A 6000-nucleotide genomic window follows, 5' to 3' on the forward strand; every position below is an offset into this window, starting at 1 on the left:
TCTGTCTTTAGGGGGTCGGTAGAAAATTACGTTTTGCTTTTTGAATTGCTTTCTCAATTATATGGTCAGGATACTTTAAAGATGAAAGTTGCTTGCGAATTAGTTCAAATTCTTTTTCCAGGAAATCTGGGGAACAAATTCGTAAGGCTCTTAAGAATAGGTTGCTAGCTACACCTATCTTGATAGTATTGTCATGATAGCTAAAGTAGTGAATATATGAAAGTGAGAACGTTGGTTTTCTGTATATGGTAAATTTGTATTCTGTCGTGTCTCTGATTATTAAAACATCAAGAAAAGGAATTTTGTTGTCTGTTTCCCATTCAACTTTAAATTTGATGCTGGGCACTAATGCGTTTAATTTTGAGAGGAATTCATTAAAATTACCCCACTTATTATCCCAAAATGTTAGTATGTCATCCACGTATCTCATCCACAGCATGTTTTTGGGTTTTATTGCATTTATTACTGTAGTTTCAAAGTATTCCATGTACAGATTGGCTAAAATAGGACTTAAAGGACTACCCATACTACACCCGAATTTTTGCTTGTAGAATGATTCCCCGAATGAAAATACGTTATCAGATGCACATAATTCAACTAACTTTATTATTTTGTCAAGTGCCAAAGGGAAATGATCTGAATAGGGGGATAATTTTTCCCTTAAAAACTGAAGAACGTCCTGTACTGGTACTTTTGTGAATAGGGAGTCTACGTCAAGGCTTAAAAGTTTTATGTTGTGAAGTGGTATATGTGCTTCTCTGAATTTGTCACAAATTCAGAGAAGGACGTATAGGTATATAGTATATATATATATATATATATATATCATATAGTATATAGTATATATATATATGTATATATGATATTATATATATATCTAATATATATATATATATATATGTGTGTGTGTGTGTGTGTGTGTGTGTATAATTTTGTTACGATTTTGGGAACTATGTGTAGGTTTGGATTCATATCAAAATTCAAATACAATATTTATTGGCCTGTAAAGCTCCCCGCCAAACCCCCCCCCCCTTTGGAAAAATTTGGTAAAATTCATCAGTTACTTTTTGGTGAATGTTTTGGAATACCTCAGGGGCAGCTAAACAGACAGGTGTTTACCAAATAAGGAAATGATACTTAAAAATCTTCTATTTGTTTATTTGCTATGGTCTCAAATCCACTGTCATGCAGAACTAACAGAGAGTTTTTTATTTGTTTATTTCCGCTCGTGAACTAGCCAAAACAAACAAACAAACAGACAAACAAACAAACATTGACATTCTCCTTCATCCCTTCTGCCTCCCCAAAAGAGTGAGGGAAAAAACTTCTTTAATAAAGATCCTTCCTATGTGGTGGAGGGACTGGCATAATTTGGTGGATGGGTGGGGTGGTGTGCCCTTTTGGGTCGCTTGGGGTAGGGTTAGGGGTCGGGGTATCTCCAGCATTGGTCCTTCGGAAATTTTTGTATAACCACTTCAGTTTATTTTGGCCAAGTGGCTTCATCCTATCATGTTTCAGTCAGTCAGAATCGAAGTCGATCCTGATATGTCGCAGAATTTAAATGAACTGCAAGCAAGAGCCCGTTCTGGTTCGATATTGTGGCAGGTCAGGCTCTTTATCCTTCGAGGTTTTAAATGCTTATGCAAAGTGGGCAGACCTCCTTGCGAAATACCCAATGTTTTCAGAAGTCTAGATCCATAATGAGAAGTTGTTTATTGGAGAACAGTAGTTCATCTCCTCCTAGAAGTCTTGTCCAAAGGTAATTTAGAAGCAAAAGCCTTTTGTAGTTCACAAGCGTATAAAAAAATAATAATAAATGAAAAGCAAAGATTATGAGAAGTTAAAAGTGCATTGTGACTATTACAATTTCACATATTTCTGGTCAAAATGTCCAGTAGATTCTATATATATTAAGAGATGTTTTTGTCTGTTGCTGGGAAACTTCAAGAAGATAATATGACATTTATATGGTGTGATATTTAGTTATATCTTGAACAACTCAATTGGAAAATATACTGCTAGATTATACGATTATTTTCGCGTTTCCAAAGACTCAGAGGGAAGGCTTTTGTAACTCGACCAGCCTCCCCCACACCCTAAAAAAACAAATTGGATAAATAAATCAATAATCCTTGCCTGGAACCACTTCAAAATCGAACCAGTTGATACCTTAACCTATGGGTCTACCCTTCAACAAAATTGTAAACTAATCCAACCATAACTTTATCATATATTTATATAGAAGAAGAAGAAGAAGAAGACAACAAAATGATTCCTCCCCTGACTTCCCTAGTTGAAAGCTTAGCCTATTATGGTCTACCCTTCAACAAAATGGTAAACTAATGCAACCATAACTTTTATCATATACTTATACAGAAGAAGAAGAAGACATCAAATTCATTCCTTCCCTGAGTTCCCCGAACCAGTTTACCAATCACGATATGTAACCTGCCTTTTGACATTCCCCAGTTACTACTCGTGATTACTTTCGTAGTGGGATCCAGCGCTTCAAAAGAGCCTACTATAACAACCAACATACCCTGCTCCTCTTTCCAGGTAATGCGCTATTGTGTTCAGCTCTTCAGGTAACTCGTCAAGTATAGACGCACACTTTCCCTAAGCACCTTATCTATGTATTTCGTCCCCCGAATGGTTTGTGGTTGTGAGTGATTGTATGTATGTATTTGTGTTTGTGTGAGTGATTATATGTATGTATGTATGTAGTATGTGTATATATATGTGTGGGTGTGTGTTTGTGTGTGTAATTGTAATAGCTACAATGCCCTCTTAACTTCTCGATTTCTTTTTTTTTTTATGCGCATGCTTGTTACTACAAAGCTTTAAGATCCAAGTGCAAGAAATGCGAAGAAATTCTGATGTCCGGTACATATGTAACTGCAATAGCTGGTAAATATATATATTACCTACTGGTCACTTTTTACCATATATACATAATTATAAGAACCGCAATGCCCTCTTAACCTCTCGAATTCTTGCTACTTCTTGAATACGCTTGTCACTACAAAGCCTTAGAGCCAAGTGCAAGAATACGGAGTGACTCCAGCGTTCATAGCGGGATTCGAACCTGCAGCCCGAGTTTCAGAACGAGGTCGCCATCCTGGCAACGACAAAGGCGGATGAATGGATCAAAAGTGTAATACTGCTCATGCATGCATAAATTTGTCGAGTCAAGATACGTTTGTTGGAGCTGGAAAAGACCCATCGTAGTAGCCGATTGGGCAACCGTTTGCATTTACAACCCAATATCCAAAGGATACTTTCTTTGGATATTATTGGATCCAAGGCTTGATGGTGACGAACGTATCCAAAACGTGTGACGATTTTGAGGCCCTAAGAGGGTAAGGTTAGGTTTAGGTTAGGTTAGGTTAGGTTAGGTTAAGTTTATGTTAGGTTAGGTAGTGTGGGTATCACAATATATATATATATATATATATATAATATATATATATATATATTATATATTTATATATATACTGTATGCATAGTATATATTTATATAATATATATGTGTGTGAGTGTTTGACCAAATAACGTATAATCTGCATCGATAACTTAACGTTGTCGCAGCGACGTCAGTCTGTCAAATCAGTCAAATCTTTATCCTTTAAATGGAAGCTGTTCTGTCATGCTTCTGCTTTTCGACCTCCATCCAACGAGGCTTGTTGTTGCCTCGTGTCTCGCTGACAAAAGAGACGGGAATGACGTAAATGCGAAGAAGTTTATCACTTAAATTGTATTCAAGGTTAATTTCCCTTGGACGGGGGATAGAATATGTCCAGCCATGTGTGTATGTGTGTGCTTATGAGCGACATATCTTTAAAAAGTACGGATTGATTTGAGTGAAAATCTTCAGTTGGAAGAGTTGACTGAGATTTCAGATGATTGGCAAAGCAGGTTCGTTTCTCTGTTTATTCGTTTGTTTTAATTTTACGATCGAGATGTCTTTGAGAAGCACGGATGGATTCGAGTGAAAACCGTCGGCTGGAATGTTTATGCATCAGGGAAGAGTTGATAGTATGTTTGTGTGTTTGTGTTTACACACGGGAAACCTCAGTGACCCTAACTCAAGCGTCGAAAATGTACCTTCTGAAGAGGATCCAAATGTTATTGTTATGTTCGCCATTTAAATTAGAGCGTCACTTCTTCTTTTTTTAGAACCTTCGGAATAATTGGCAAGATCATGATACAAAAATCGCATCACACTGCGCGTGTCACGATTGTCTCTCTTTCTCTCTGACAAGATGGCAGATGCCACACGAATTTTAACCATCATCAGGTCTTGGACTGAATATAACTGCGTCGTTCGAGGGGGTAATGATTGATTGTATTGTTGACTGGACAATGATAGGGTGTAATAGAAAGCGTTTTTATTTGTTTTCATTTTTTCTCATCAGATACGACATTGGCATCTGCCGACGTATCATGGTGCTGGGGTACAATTCCTCTTTGGTATTCCGTGCGTTCTATGTACAAGGCTGCTTGCTATACTGCTATACAAGTAGTTCTGTGTACTCCTGTGTACTGTTCAGTCCAAACTGCGAGTAATGCGTCTTACTCTGTCCTTAGCAACTGCTGGCGAAAGTTATGGTCCCCAAACCTCCTTCTCACTCATACTGCATACTGCTTGCTTGCGCGCTTGCTCCATTTTATATATGTATAAATATAGATATATATATGTATATATATATATCCAGCTGTCTCTACCTGTTCTATATGTCCTTGTGTCCTTTGTGTGAGATTCTCTCTCTCTCTCTCTCTCTCTCTCTCTCTCTCTCTCTCTCTCTCTCTCTCTCTCATTATAAGCTGATCCATCTTCTTTAAAACCGTAAAACTTTCATCCATTTACTTATCCCATATTATTACCCTAAAAGTGTTCCCCCTCTCTCATTCACTCCCCTCCCTCTCCCCCTCCCCCTCCTCCTCCCCCCTCCCCCATCTCTTTCATGCAATTCCCCTCACCTTTATAATCTGCCCCTCACACCCTTCCCACTCCAACTCTCTCTCTCTCTCTCTCTCTCTCTCTCTCTCTCTCTCTCTCTCCCCTAGCAACAAGCATTGGTCGAGCTTTGCTGACATGAGAATCCCGTAGCAACCGAATTTGCACCCTGGGTCCCGAAATGAAGCTGCCTCTCTCTCTCTCTCTCTCTCTCTCTCTCTCTCTCTGATATCACCATTGTTCCTCGTTTCATGTTGCTGAAGTTGAGGTGCTGTAGTTTGATGTTGGGTGGGTGACCGGGGTGGGGTGGGAGGAACGAGTGGTGGGCACTACTTAGTTCGTATGTGTCTGTTTGTTTGTGTGTTTGTTTGTTCGTTGTTTGTTTGGCTGTAGGACCTTAGAGCTGCGATATTTCAGGTCCAGTTGGGATGGGTTTGTTGCTGAATGGGTAGATAGATGGGTTTGTTACTGAATGGGTAGATAGATAGATGGGTTTTTGCTGAATGGGTAAATAGATAGATGGGTTTGTTACTGAATGGGTAGATAGATAGATGGGTTTGTTACTGAATGGGTAGATAGATAGATGGGTTTGTTGCTGAATGGGTAAATAGATAGATGGGTTTGTTACTGAATGGGTAGATAGATAGATGGCTTGTTACTGAATGGGTAGATAAATAGATGGGTTTATTGCTGAATGGGTAGATAGATAGATGGGTTTGTTTCTAAATGGGTAGATAGAGTAAATAGATAGATGGGTTTGTTACTGAATGGATAGATAGATAGATGGGTTTGTTACTGAATAGGTAGATAGATAGATGGGTTCGTTATTGAATGGGTAGGATAGTGTAGATAGATAGAAGGGTTTGTTACTGAATGGGTAGATAGATAGATGGGTTTGTTGCTGAATGGGTAGATAGATAGATGGGTTTGTTTCTGAATGGGTAGATAGATAGATGGTTTCGTTGTTGAATGGGTAGATAGTATAGATAGATAGATGGGTTTGTTACTGAATGGGTAGATAGATAGATGGGTTTGTTACTGAA

This window comes from Macrobrachium nipponense, chromosome 25 (genome assembly GCF_015104395.2).
Source record: "Macrobrachium nipponense isolate FS-2020 chromosome 25, ASM1510439v2, whole genome shotgun sequence".
NCBI lineage: Eukaryota > Metazoa > Arthropoda > Malacostraca > Decapoda > Palaemonidae > Macrobrachium > Macrobrachium nipponense.